Source organism: Pararge aegeria, chromosome 5 (assembly GCF_905163445.1).
Source record: "Pararge aegeria chromosome 5, ilParAegt1.1, whole genome shotgun sequence".
NCBI classification, from domain to species: domain Eukaryota; kingdom Metazoa; phylum Arthropoda; class Insecta; order Lepidoptera; family Nymphalidae; genus Pararge; species Pararge aegeria.
In genome coordinates this window covers 15,091,233-15,106,230 of record NC_053184.1, presented here as the reverse complement: position 1 = coordinate 15,106,230, position 14,998 = coordinate 15,091,233, and the positions used below count along the sequence as shown (strand labels likewise).

General features: G+C 35.3%; 1 protein-coding gene across 3 annotated transcripts in view; it reads left to right on the top strand.

Moving 5' to 3' along the window:
• The window catches only part of LOC120624070 (cyclic AMP response element-binding protein A), a 160,041-nt gene that overhangs the window by 79,638 nt on the left and 65,405 nt on the right, over window positions 1–14,998 (top strand). The window contains exon 1 of one of the 3 annotated variants that reach the window (XM_039890402.1): window positions 13,151–13,169. The exons of the other annotated variants lie outside the window; for them this stretch is intronic. The gene's annotated coding sequence lies outside the window, so the exon portion shown is untranslated. Of the gene's footprint in view, window positions 1–13,150; window positions 13,170–14,998 lie in introns of those variants that run through there. 3 annotated transcript variants of the gene reach the window in all.

Below are 14,998 nucleotides of genomic sequence, written 5' to 3'. Positions count from 1 at the left end.
TATGGTAAAAGATATAGTAACTTTTTGGTATGATTAATTATGTTTAGTTTATTAGAATAATTATGTTTCCCACATAGGGAAACATAATTATTCTATTTCCCTAAATACTATCTTATATTTTTTACCCACTACAAGTTAGCCCTTGAGTGACGATGCAGTCTAAGATGGCAGCGGGCTAACCGGTTAGGGAGTATGGTATTAATGCCCCTAATTTATGTGTTTATGAGTATATTTGAGAATTTAGTGTGTTTTCGTGTCAAATAAGTAATAATGTGAGAATAAAACCCGCCACAGTACCTTCCTTGTGTTAAACGCGAAGAAATTCAAAATGCTAATGAAATCACCTTGTCACATATATATTACATCAATTTGCCAACAATCGCGTATCAACCGAATCTTGATGTATAAACTCTTCCATCTTGGTTCTCGAGTAGTTCTCATACATAGTAATCGGTGATTTGTTGTATATTTTATCACCTACTTAGTAGGTACTTTCTACATGACGCAATCGACCCAGAATTCATATGTTTTAATTGTATGCAGTCTCACTAGCTACACAATCGAATGGGACTCAGATCGATCGTATTGTTCTTGTTTTTGTTGAGTGAAGATAGAATAGCCAGTTGTGATGATGTAACGTGCTGTCAACAACACTAGTGTGACCTTTGAGGAAAGTCTAAAGACCTCGGAACTGGATGCCTTCTGAAGAATACCAAACCAAATACCAAATTGTACTCGCATACTCTATGGTTATATCTCTGTAACTTTTTTTATTGGGTGTACAATGAATGAATGAATGAATGAATATACTTTTATTGCACACCACAAAAAGTACATAAAAAAAGAAAAGTATTACAAAACAACGTATACAATTTGGCGACATTTTATTTGACAGTAAAAGTGTATCCATTCTTTTTTAAATATTGGATAGAAGCAGGCGTTACTTTGCGGAAATCGATGATATATTATGTAAATTAAGCTTAATTTGCTATATTAAGTCAACATCTCCTGACGATGCTCCGGTTTCGGAGCGAAACGTGCGTAGAAGGTACATTGCCGAGAATCTATTTGGTGTAGAGTAAAAGGATTGAAGAAATTAGAAATTACACCATAAAGATTCTCCAGCAGCTCTTCGCGGATTATAGCAAATTATGACTTATTTTCATAACGTATTCTGATGATTGAAGTGATTTTTTTATCGTACAACATCGTCAACATAGTGCGATACTGATAGGTACTGTTTACCGGATAGAACTTGTTTAGTTCTTTCCGGTAATCAGTACCTATCATGACATTAACAGTACCTATCACGACATTTTTGTCTGTTTGTTTGTCCTTTCTTCATGCCTTAACTAAGCAACCAACCAACTTTGTTTTAGGTATAGAGTTAGTTTATAGCACGGAGAGTACCAGGTTACATTTTATTTCAGGATATGACGTAATAAATTAACGCGAGCAAAAATGCAGGCAACAGCTAGTTCAAAATAAACTTAAAGCTGCTAATAAAACACCCTTGTTGATAAGTTAAAACGTTTTGTTCTAAAGTTTTGAGACTTGAAGGAGATATGGCATATATGCTATATGGATACTACTGCTTTAAGCGATTGTAGTAACCCGTGTTATTAGGAATTAGGTAACAGTTCCCGCAAGGCCGTTCGAAACCTTTGCCATTGCGAATATTGGAATAGTAGTAGTAGATGCAACCCTGTTTGGGTTGCATCTACAATTTGAACAGATTTTATTAAATACATATAATTTTCTGGAATGTTGAAACACGAAAGACTGATAGGTGTAGTATTTAGATAATGGTAATTACACACCAGTTCAAGCATAACTAGGAGCCTTGGTATTTAAAACAGTGATTAAAAATTCTTCGCAAATTACGTAGAACGCTTACGGTATGCGAATTGAGCTTATTCTTAGACCGGGTGTGAATATATGAATATTTACGTCGTAGATGTAGATCCCTATTTAATAGTAAAGGGCATATGTTTTACAATCACTCATGCGTATTTGTAGAGTGTAAACGATTTAAATCTATAACCTAGGTCGGTTATAGATTTAAATCGTAAAACAGAAAAGATAAGCTCCAAATAAAAATATGTTACATTTCATATGTGTACGTATACAAAAAAGGAAGAGGTTTTGTTACTCGATTACTCCGCCAATTTTAATAATTCTTTTCTTTTTTGAAAGATTATATTGCATATACGGTCTCATTTTCAATTCAGTGAAGATTTATTGTAGGGTGGAAACCCCTTTTATACATTTATTTGCTTTGCAGTGATTCAGATGTGTTCATTTGGTCCACATAACGCTAGTTGTCAGATAGCAACGCCATAATAATTGTTGTTACGCCATAAAATTGTTGTTGTTGGCGTCGATAATGACTGATGAGCTACAGTGATATATTTACAGTAGAGATAACGACATAATAGCCTCAGTGCACGTAACAGTTAAGTGCACGTGTTGAAGTAGCGTGACTGAAATATTGGCGGTTTTATTGCGTGAAAGTGAATTTCTTTTTAACTTATATTGCATTTATATATTATGTACTCGCGATTCCCCGCGACTTGGTCCGCGTAAAACTTCAGATTTTTCCTTATTTTGATTTTCTGTTTCCCATACAAACTATCATCCGGTATTCTACACAATATACGCCGACCCAACGTATCGCCCGCACTCTATTAGTTCAGTAACTAATATTTGTGCGTGATATTGAATCCCTTATTAGGGGTAATAGGGGATGAAGGTAAGAAATCACGCCACAAATATTGGTAAAATATTAGTAACATTTTTACTGTTAAAGGGGTAAAAAAAAAAGATAGCCTTTCTTATTAATCGGATTATGGAATACAAAGAAGATTTCTAAAATGCGACCCCTGGTTCCAGAGATTAGCGCTTTCAAACAAACAAAAACCCAATTCTAAATCTTTATTCTTAGAAGTTTAAAATTCATTTATTTCAAGTACTTTTACGGTATAAGCACATATGAAACGTTTGGTCTGAATATTTGTAGTGACTCTACCCACCACCAATTCGAAAGGCATAAAAATCGAATATCTTTTGAATATAGAATATTTGTATAAATAATATACATAAATACTTATAACATATAAATAAACACCCAGATAATAAATTTCATGTTCATCTGACATAAATTTTCCAGTTGTGGGAATTAAACCCCCAGCCTTGGACTCAGAAAGCGGGGTCGCTGGCCACTGCGCCAATCGGCTAATACACATTTTACTGACTATGTTCTGGGTATGAGTCAACTGTACTTATGCACATTTTCTGTTGTTGGCTTGATCATCACTTTCCATCAGGGATCGAGGTCAAACGTGCAAAGTTGCGCTGACGCATAAACGAATAGTTGGTACTACTCACTGAAGCAATAAATAAAAGTACCAAATGCCACACACACAATATTTGTACATAAATCTGTATCGATTAAATTTTACTAGTGGAACAGGATTCGACGGTCGACCTTAGGTATCCCATCAAAGACATAAATGTGAAAATGAGAGCCAAGTTCAATATGAGGAATAGGTGGTCGTTGACTTCGCTGAAGGAAAGAAGATATCATTTCTTTTACGGATCTGTAGATAATACTGAAATTTATTCATAAAAACATACAACATTCTAATAATATGTGTACATTAAAACACAATATCCTTTTTTAATTTTTATAGTACATGTTCATAGTCAAAGTCAATAATATAGTTTTTCAAGTAGGCCCATAGGTGGCACTTTTGATGCGTACATTACATGAGAAGTACACGGTAGTGAGATAATTGCGATAACCGTATTCGTAAACTTAAAACTAAAGTTGCGAGGGTTCAAAACGCGTCCTGGTCTAAGCAGAACAACAAACTTAGCCGGATGTTTGTTTTGTTATCACCATCTCACATAGGTAGTAATTTAAAATTATTAAAAAAGCAACCTGGTTACAGCAATAAATAACACCCAACCTTTTTTATCGATTACGTAGTCCTTTATACTTTTCCATAAGTTTACGTTTAAAACAATCTTTGAACTTTTTAAGAGACATCTCCAGATGTCAACGGGTAGTTCATTGTAGAATTGTATGCAATTTCCTTTATTATTCTTATTATTAATCTTTTCATCTTTCTGGGGCAATTATTTGTATTTCGTAACGTCGCAAATATTTTGTAATACCTGTCAAATTTGCAAGGTGCTGAGCGATTAAAAAAAAAATTGTTTATTCGGGTTAATCGATGCTTGTGCGTGCGGATTTATTTAACCCAGTTTAGTTATTGTGAAATTAATTATATTAGCTGACATCAGCATCCTAAAATAAGCTTTATCTGCCAATCCAATAAGTTATAATGGATTGTTAAACGTTATTACTTACCTATACTTTATGTTATGTACTTTAAGTAAATAAAATATCACTTGCTTCAACGGGGGATAAAATATCGTGACGCAACCTGTATACTTGAGAGTTCCTCATTATGTTCTTAAAGGTGGAGTCCACCAAGCCGCACAGGGCCAGCGTGGTGAACTACGGCCTTAACCCCTTCTCATTGTGGGAAAAGACCCGTGTATGCAGGGCCGGTAATGGGTTGATATGACGTTAGTATGATGACGATAGTACTTTATGTATAGTCCAAGTCCTTGCTAACATTATTTATTAGTTTAAAAGTAAGGGCGATTTTCCACTAGAGCTGAGCGAAGAAAGAGCAGCCTAGCACTGTAGAAGGTCAAAGTAAGCCTACGATACTTTGACCGTTCTCACTAATTTTAGGTTGTATAGCTATCACTCTTTAACGTCTCTAGCTCTCATACTTAGCTTCCATCCGTAGCGGCCATCCCTAATCCGTACATCCTCCATTCATCCGATGCAAAATATGCCAAGTGTGCTGTGCTTTATGTGTCAAAGCTCACCCGGGGAAGAACCATGTTTATTTCTGCCGCTAAGCAGCATTGTTGCAATGCTGTGTTCCGCTCTTCGTCGTTGCCGGTGTAATTACAGACACATGTGGCTTAATACCTACCTCTAAGGTTGATGGAAATAGGGCGGCATGTTGCAGGAAGTGTATCTTGCATTATCTGCGAAGTGTTGACCTTTTTATAGGCCATGGTTTTCCACTTAATATCAGGTGGGCCATCTGTTTGAACTTTTAATTATTACTATAAAAAAAGCGTCTTCCAGGCATGATTATACGTATTATGGCCCATTTGAAATTATTCATTAAGACATTAAGCATAGAATTTTCCGCTTTAAGAAAGCATTCCCAAAAACTGCATGACACGTACTCTTTAAAATAGCGCGTATTTACCATGTTTTTAACAATACATATAACGATGTTACATGTTACCTTACCTTAACTTGTTTGCTTGGAAAAATTTATATCTCCTATAGAGGCCAATTTTGAATAATCCATTAAGCATAGAATTATCCGCTCTAAGAAAGCATTCACAATATCTGCATAGCACGTACTTTAAATAAAAAAACGCGTACCTACTTACCATGTATTTTACAATACATTTAACGATGTTACATGTAACGTTACCTTAACTTGTTCGCTTGGAAAAATTAATATATCATATAGAGGCCAATTTTGAATTATACATTAAGCATAGAATTATCCGCTTTAAGAAAGCATTCACAAAATTTGCATAACACGTACTTTAAAAAAAAACGCGTACTTACCATGTATTTTACAATCCATTTAACGGTGTTACATGTAAATTATACACGTTTGTATTTCAGGCCCTATATGGCATGAAGGTCACTGAACAGAATAATCACTTTCACATCAATCTCTATTAAATACATTTGCCATAACTGGTTTTATGTCGATGCATAAAATATTCATATAAAATATTCATATTTATCACTGTATGTTACGTTTATCATTTAAACTAACCAATGACCGTGTATTCATTAGCGATCAAAGATATATTAAGGCCTAAAAGTAACACATGTAGGTAGGTCAACATTGGGCACACTCCATCCGAGTGTGCCCAATATATTTAGCTCACATATTGCTCACGTTAAAAGGTATGCTGTGATATCCTAACTCTGAAAGTAAATTATTTAATTAGATATTATGAAGATCATCATCGTCATCATAACAACCGATAGACGTCCACTGCTGGACATAGGTCTTCGAGTTCAAGTTACAAACTTGTGCCGCTTGCATCCAACGACTCCCTGCGACGCGCTTAATGCCCTCTGTCCACGTCATTGGAGGTCGACCAACGCTGCGCTTACCAGTGCGGGGTCGCCATTACAGTTCCTTGGGACCCCAAAAGCCAACCCCATATTGCCAATTCACGGCTGGCCATAGGTCCAGTGGCAGTGGTGAATTGGCAATTTATAGGGAGACCCCAACGTCTTTCCATCCTACGAGCTATATGCCTCACCAATTGCCGTTTCAGCTTTGCGACTCGTTGAGCTGTTTCAGTAACTCTGGTTCATCTACGGATCTCCTCATTTCTGTTTTGATCACATAGAGATATTCCGAGCATAGCTCTCTCCATAGCCCGCTGAGTGACTCCGAGCCTTCGTATGAAGCCCTACTTGTACCTGGCGACCATGTTTCAGAACCATAGGTTAACACTTGCATCACGCACTGTTCGAAGACTTTGGGTTTTCTGGCACTGAGGTATTTTGGAAGAAAAGATGCAAACATAAATATTGGGCATGCATGAAATATTGGGTTAAAAACTATGGGCGAAGCAGAGCAACTCTTTTCTTCCTCAATTATGTGAAAACCTCACTATTATGGGTTTTGTAAAATTTGTAACCGTTTTAAAGCATTTTTGTCAATTATTTAGTACCAATAGAAGTGTTATCACTTGTAAAACAATGATGAGAAAGAAAAGATGATGTATTTGTAAAACAATATAACGCGACTTTCGGAGTTTATAACGTTTTAATCGGAATCCATAAGTACTGAGCTTAGTTTTAGATAATCAGTTGAGTGTCGTAAAACCCGAGACAGTTTGCTCTTCTTCGTCTCTTAATTCCGAGACTAAAGCCCGGTGCAATTAGTTCCAAGTTGCGAACAAAAGTGTTCTCATTCAAACAACTTATTCAAATAGTTAACTATTTAATTTAATTTATAACGTTATATATTTCAACGCAACCATTGCTATTTCCTTAGAGTTCTACTAGTTGGGGGATATTATTTATTTTACTTTAGAGGTTGTTGTTCTTAGACCTTACTGTCAACGAAAATAGACGTGAGGGAATTTCTTGAACTTCCGTAAACTGTAGGCATCGAGATCGCAGTTCATTAAATAAGGTTTCTTTACTTGCTCTTACTGAAACCAGTGCTCACCTATCTGGAGTATTTTGTAACCAGTGCCAGATTAAGACTCTGATGCCCTGAGCAATCCACGTGTACTAGTAAATTGGTATAGATTTTTTAAAGATCTATACTATTTCCTAAAGTTATTTTTACCGTGAGACGGATCATTACGTAGGTACGTAATTAGTACTTTAGAATATTTACGACGGGCCTATTAAACCACTAAATAAGGCGCAGGAATACCTACTGTTACAATCAGAACCAAAACATTTTTATTGAAATGCTACTTTTGAGATTAAGATTTTCAAACAGATTTTTTCCTTATATGTGGTAGCAATTATTTTTTTAGTTCAATTTTCGTGGTTCCCTAAGCAATTGCTTTACTAACAGTATAATGCGGAACTACTTATAACAATCCTTGGCGAGATTTCTTCTGTGGACACAAGAGTATCACGGATGACAAAGCTAAACTATAGATATACTGTGCTCGCTAGCGGCGCTGTAATAGTACGGGATCTATCTGGATTTAAACTGGAACCCGGTTCGCAACTAATAGGGTTAACCAGATAGGTAATACGCGACACGTGTAAGGCAGATGTGTAATGCGATTATGTTTGCATTTTACGTCATTTTATAAGTGTCCCACAGTTGGGCTTAGGTCTGTTTCTCTCTCTCGAGAGAGAGATCAGAGCTCTGATTTAGCATGCTGTTCGGCGAGCTAAAAGATTAATGCCAACTAAAAACGTTTTCAAGCTCGCGTTATCTTCATAAAGGTCTTTCCATAAATATTCCCCATATATCGATAGTGGTATGATCCAGTGAAAGTGCAAATTACTCGATTGTAAAAAGCTAATCACAAGGTAATTTCACTTTGGAAGTCAAGTCCGAGCTTCAGCTTTCAATATCCGTATGAAACGGAGGCATTAGACATCACTGGCAATGCTTGTTGCCAGTGATGTCTAAGACTTTGATTTTGAGGCATTACAGGCCTTTTGACGCATAAACGACAGCGTGTATACCTTTGAATAGCCTGCCTGTGTATGTGTTTATGTAAATTTGAGTTTTAATGTGGATGACGATTATGTTTAATTTAAGTACGATTTAAAATTAGTCTTTTACTAGGCCTTATAAATACATGGTTTCTATAAAAGGTGCCAGAACACCTACGGGTTCCTTCGAATCAAGGTTGAATATATATCTTCTAGGAATCTGTACTTTATTTAGGCTTCATCATAACTATGCTTCGGCTTAGCGGGAGGTCAGCGTTGTCTTAACAGACACGGCTATCATTCTGAGTGAAGTATTTTTTGGATAACGCCATGCTTGTTATTGTTGTCTTTTAAACTTCTTAGTTTGATTTTTAATCCTTCCTTCGCGTACTTACCAAGCCACCAATTTTAAGCCTTGATTTTTGACATAGAGTTAACTGAACGGAATAATAGTTAGATAGGCTATTTTTTATCCCCGGAAAACAATCGATTCCCACGGGATTAGTAAAAAACTGTTGCAAACGCAGACCGCGAACTACCTTTTGTATAAATCCAAAAAGATTCAATAAAAGTTTATTCCTTCCTTCTTCTTACCTACTGTAGTCAAGCATCAGTATAAGAAAAATATGCATATCCGTGTCTTTTACCGCCGATTCTTATGACACGGTGGGTATAAAGGCAGTTTTTTAAACTCGAACCTTATAATAAGCTCGTAGAAAGCATTATGGTCCGAGACTGGACGTCCTACAGGTGGCCGACCTTCACACCATATACCGCGCCTTGACGACATTCCTCAGCACTGCCCCCCCTCGTGTCATATTGTAGATAAGAACTCTATAGCTGTAGACATTGGCGTGTATACTGGGTAAGCACTAAGCGAACAGACGATATAAAATGGAGAAAATCTCCAGTGCGAGTTATTAAAAACTTAAGCGTAGGTATTGTGCGAATTATTAAAAACCTACGCTTAAGGTTTTATAACTCGTACTGGAAATTTTCTCCATTTTTTATCGTCTGCCCGCTTAGTGCTTACCTTACCTTATCCCTGTATGCACGCCATTGGTTGTAGACTTTTATTTTCCCTATATTTATTAAAAACAGATTGCCAAGTGTGAGTTTTTATATCTCTGTTTGTTTATTCGATTCATCATTTTATATAGTATCGAAAAAGCCTAGTGACAGTTTAGTTTCCCAGTATCGTAACTAGATATAGCTCCTTCTCTAACAAATAAGTTGAATTTAACTTACACGCAATCGAATAAGCAAACGTAGGTAGATAAACTCAACTTTGGCAGTGAGATCTAATTTTCCATAAGATTGAGCACAATATTACCGATTATTTGAGCTACTCAATCACAGTGAGGGTCACTGACGAAAACAAAAACAACCACCTCAAAATTTCTAGGACTGCACGAAACAGAATAGCTTTTCTTCGTGCGGACAATTATATAAGCCTGAACATAAGTAATATTTAAAGGCGAAATTCCTTATCAATATGATTCTATCAATCGATGACGTCACAGAGCTTTTATTGAGATTTTAACACGCCACAGCCCTGTGCCCAACGGTTGGTCTACCTATTAGAGGGTCGACTAACGCTTCGTTTTCCGGTCGCTTATTTTGAACATTGGAATCTCAACGTATATCGGTTCGTCGAGCTATATTGCCTTAAAAGTGCCTTTCATGGACCTATTTTAAATAAATAAGTATTGTTCTTTAACCTAGGCTTCAGAAAATCTGTAAACTTATGCAATAAATGTTTTGTTAAACATGATACGTATCATATTTACCGTTATATGCACAAACGTAGCTACTTCGTATTTTCTACTGTAATGTCTTCTTATTGCTCTAGATGCATTATAGCTCTGTCAAGTGCAGCGCGAGCGGTCACTTGAGCAATGCACTCAATCGACCGGATCTCCGTGTTCAGTGTAATGTTTACACGATTGTGTTCTCCAAATTGCAATATAATCTATCTATCTAACTATATATATACCTACTAAATAGCAATAAAGCTGAAGAGTTGGTTTATTGAAGTGAAAAATTCTTCACCGAACGCCACCAATTTCCATGAGCATTATATACTTTGTATTAATGCGTACTTTTTGATTGAAGTAAAAGCGTGAAACTCGAGTAATCGTCACCGCACGCAGCCCATGAGCTAAAGTATACTATGTGTATATGTGCATCGATTTAGATTTCACTGCTATCGGCAGTCTCGAAAGAATGGCCCGCATGCTTTTTGTTTGACTGCGCCAATATCAAAAATGAACTAATAATATAACTTGCTATAATATCTTAATATATATAAATCTCCTGTCACGATGTTTGTCCGCGATGGACTCCTAAACTACTTAACCGATTTTAAATTAAATTGGCACACCGTGAGCAGTATGGTCCAACTTAAGAGATAGGATAGCATAGATCTTTAATTATAGTCGCAATTTTATTTTATTGCAAATTATTTGTCTATAATTAATTTACAGTCACATGTTTTATATATATACTACTATACTCATTTAAGGCTTAGCGATACTGAATACTTTAAAGACAAAATCAAACGCAGACGAAGTCGCGGGTAAGAGCTAGTATAATATAAAAACTGCGCAATAAGCGAAATATTAGCGCAGGTGCGCGACGCGACGCGGTATGTTGGGGTATATTGTGTGGAATAACAGATAAAAGTTTGTATGGAAATCTAACAAGATGTATTCGAATGCAATGGATGTATAAGTGTTTAAATTTACATTTGCGAAAGTGTGTTTGTCCTTACTTTGCGCCCTAACTAAGCAACAATCTAATTGATTTTAGCACAAAGTTAGTTGTAACGACGGAGATTAACTTAGGCATACTTTTAATCCCTCGGGATAAAAAGTATGGCTAAGGATAATTCCCTTTGGGATTTGCAAAATACCGTAATAAAAGTAGACGAAGAACGCGGGCAACAGCTAGTTAGTTAATAACGCTTAAACGACTACATCCGGTTACTCTGAACTATATTATATAACAACTCATATCTAGTATTAACATGGTCACTCTACATACCAATAGGTCAAAACGTTCGATGATTCATTGAGCTGAATGTCGAGGCTTCTCAGTGTCTTAACTAAGAAGTTATCTCTATCGAGGTCTTTCCATAAATATCCCCCATACATCGATGGTGGTATATATAATCTAGTGATAGCGCAAATTAGTCGATTGTTAAAAGGTAATTTCACTTTAGAGTCAAGTCCAAGCTTCAGCATCCACGGGTTTTTTTTTGGGATTACAGATTGAGGCATTTGACGCAAAATCTACAGGGTGTTTTAAGTATGAAGTGTCTGCCTGTGTATTGTTCGTCGTATGATATTTTGTTCGTCCGTTACAAAATGGTGGATTATGTATTTTTCTACATTTCCCTCAATATCGGTATCAAATAGTTGACTAGTTTTTTTTAATTATTTATTTTATGTTATTCTGAACCAGTTAAGATAAATATTGATCGTAATAAAAACTTATTTGTTTTAAATATACAATGTGTAAATGAAAACCGATATAATACTTCACAGGCTTTAGAGGTAGGTACATTATGTACTGTCTCTGAGTTTTTGAATAAACCACTGCCATAGTTTGTACTGAAGTAAATCAGAAACAGCCCTAACATCACATGCAAAATTAAAATCATGTGACTCCTGTCACTTCAATAGGTACGCGTCGCGCGTAGGTACTATGCGCGTGTGGGTCTTATTTATTTATTTTTTATTTATTTCTTCTATTTTTAATAGGATTATCATAAGTAAACACTTAGAATGTTTTGAACTCGTATGTAAGTATGGAAAAATAAATATGCTTCTTTTGATATTTTTCAAATCAAATCAAATCAAATCAAATCAAATCAAATCAAATCGTTTATTTGCAGATTTGTATTACATTGTTGGTAGGTACACAAAACATAGGGACAAATAATCCGCCTTAGATGGCATGCAAAAAATATATTTGATCGTACAATAATTATACAATAATAATACTTTCTTAAATCAATCGATATTATTAAAATAAGAATAAAATTTAAGAGTAATATCAAAAGTACAAATATTATTATTCATGTCAAATTATAATCACTGTAAATGTCAAACCTATAATATTGTGTCTGTTAAATATTCTTGGATGGTATAATAACATTTCCCAATAAGTAATTTTTTTATCTAATCTTTAAAATCTACAAGATTTATGTTTCTGTTTACAGGACGATTCCTATAAATATACTTATGCATCCTACAATATTATTTCGTAATTCTGTTACACGTTGTATATATACCTGCCTATTATCTACACTAAAACAGAGTTCTGAATCAATTGAAACGCAAGGGCTTGGGCGTAAAGCGTGTGAAAGTGAAAAACGATTGTCCTGTGACAATAGGTTCACCGCAACTAGATCAGTGAAAGTTACCATTGAAACATCTTTGTATAAGTTATTGACAATTTTTCTGGTGTCGCAATGCGTAGGTTTTGATAGATACATGTAAAATACTCGTCATTCAATGAAATCGCAGCATAACTAGAGATGTACCTATCTGAACAATCAACTAGTATAAAAAGGATTTCTATAACAGATAGATCATTCAATTCAATAAATGAAGAATGTTATACTATCCAAGCAGAATGTTCTTAATCCTATGTGTCTATGTTTGTTTATTTACAGAGGTGATAGACCGATATTTATAGACAATCAGCCATAGTCTGATACTCTTTCTTATGCCCACCAATCTTTAAAACTCGTATAGCAACAAGATTGTATATATATGTATATTTGTAATATTAATGTAATTGTTTTTTTGCAGGTAAGTTCAAATTTATTGTTGTGAGTCACACCAAAGAGGCTGTCTTGGGTCATTGGTCGCTGCCAAAAAACATAATTGTAAGTTTTCCTATAATATGTTTTTAACTTAATCAATTACGACCGGTTATAAATTAAATGTTACATGGGTAACTTTGAATGTTTTTCAGTGTCTGGGTGTTTATCTGTATATTATAAGTGTTTATGTGTATTATACGCATAAAAATATCGGCTATATAAGTACCCATAACACGAGCTACGCTTACATTGGGGCTAGATGGCGATGTGGGTACTGTCGTAGTATGTATATAAAAAAAAAACCTTTATTCCGGTAAAAAAGTGGCGATAGCCTAGTTGTTAGGACTCCGACTTCACTTTCGGGGGGGACGAGTTCGAACTCTAACTTTTCTAAGTTATGTGTGTTTTGAGCAATTTAATATATCTTTCATTAACAGTAAAGGAAAACATCGTGGGGAAACCTGCATGCCTGTCAGATCTCAAAGGCCATTCTAAATGTTCTCAGAGGCGTATGTAGTCCAACAGTCCGAACTTGGCTAGCGTGGTGGACTACGGCCTAAACCCGTACTGTAATCGACCGGTAATGGGCATTCGCAGACTTTTTTGTAGGCATTATAAAGCTCTAAAACTTTTCCAAAGAACTCGTATATCTCTCATCGTTAAGTCTGCGTTCGTAAGAAACAATTGCGATCGACCGTTTTTTCTCCGACTTACTTTGTAAATCCGACTACCACGAAAAGTTCTTTACAGTTTTCAGGTTACAATGGTTAACGTATGACACTTGCAAATAATGTGGCTTTATATTGAAGACATAGATTTTCAAAATCGATTCAGTAGATCCAGAGATAACCCCCGACAGTGGCACAAATTCACAAACTCACAAACTTTATATCTTTATAATATTACTATAGATGTACAGCGTAACTAAAAAATATATAAATCTTTCAAAAATAAATTTTTACACATGCATGTGTAACTATGTGTGATTAGTGTCTTCATTTTGCCATACAGTCTTTAAGAATATGTTATTGCTCTTCATCGTTTATTTTCACATAAACACCTGTTAAGTCTTATCTACAAAGGTTGCCTGTAAGAGATTGGTTGCTGCAAAAAGGCCGCCTTTGCATATCTACATTGTGTACTGTATACTCCTTATTGTTTTTTTTCCTGTATGTTATACGTGCAATAAAGTGTTTCTTCTTCTTCTTTTAATTTATTTTTTATAAAAACTTTGTGAGCTTTGATCCAATCTAAAGAATGTATATCTTGACAAGGTTTCTGTGTTTCCTCACTGTGGGCTTTCGATACTCTAAATGACTCTTCGATAGCTATCTTACAAATCTACCAAGGGTACCTAATTAATGTTTTATTTGTATATGTTTTTTACCTTCCACTGTACATAATGTTTTTAAATATATATAAGCACGTCGCTTTAATGAACACTCCCTCGGCATAGTTCTCATTCTTAAGCATAACCTTGTATTTTACAAATACTTTCTTTTTAATGTTAAGTTTTTTGACCTGCCAGGATATGATGTTATCATTCTGGTTTTAAGCTAATTGATTGACAATTAAATTAATTAATTAAATTGCAATAAACTGACAAGTGGTACCGGCGTTTCTCAATTTGTTACCTAACTCCCGAGGCGGTGTTTAATTTAAGCGCTTGGGCAAAAAAACTTAACAAAAAGCGGTCAGCCAACTCGCAAAGCAAATCATGATAACGTTTAACAGTTAACCGCTTATTGAAAGTGTAACGGTACTTGCGAATAAATGCCATACATTATAGTATAGACTATAGCAACTTCTTAGGCTCAGATTTATAGAACATACTTTGACTTTGCTTAGTCAGTGACAAAGTTGGTTTAAAAACGAGACAGATTTATGACAGA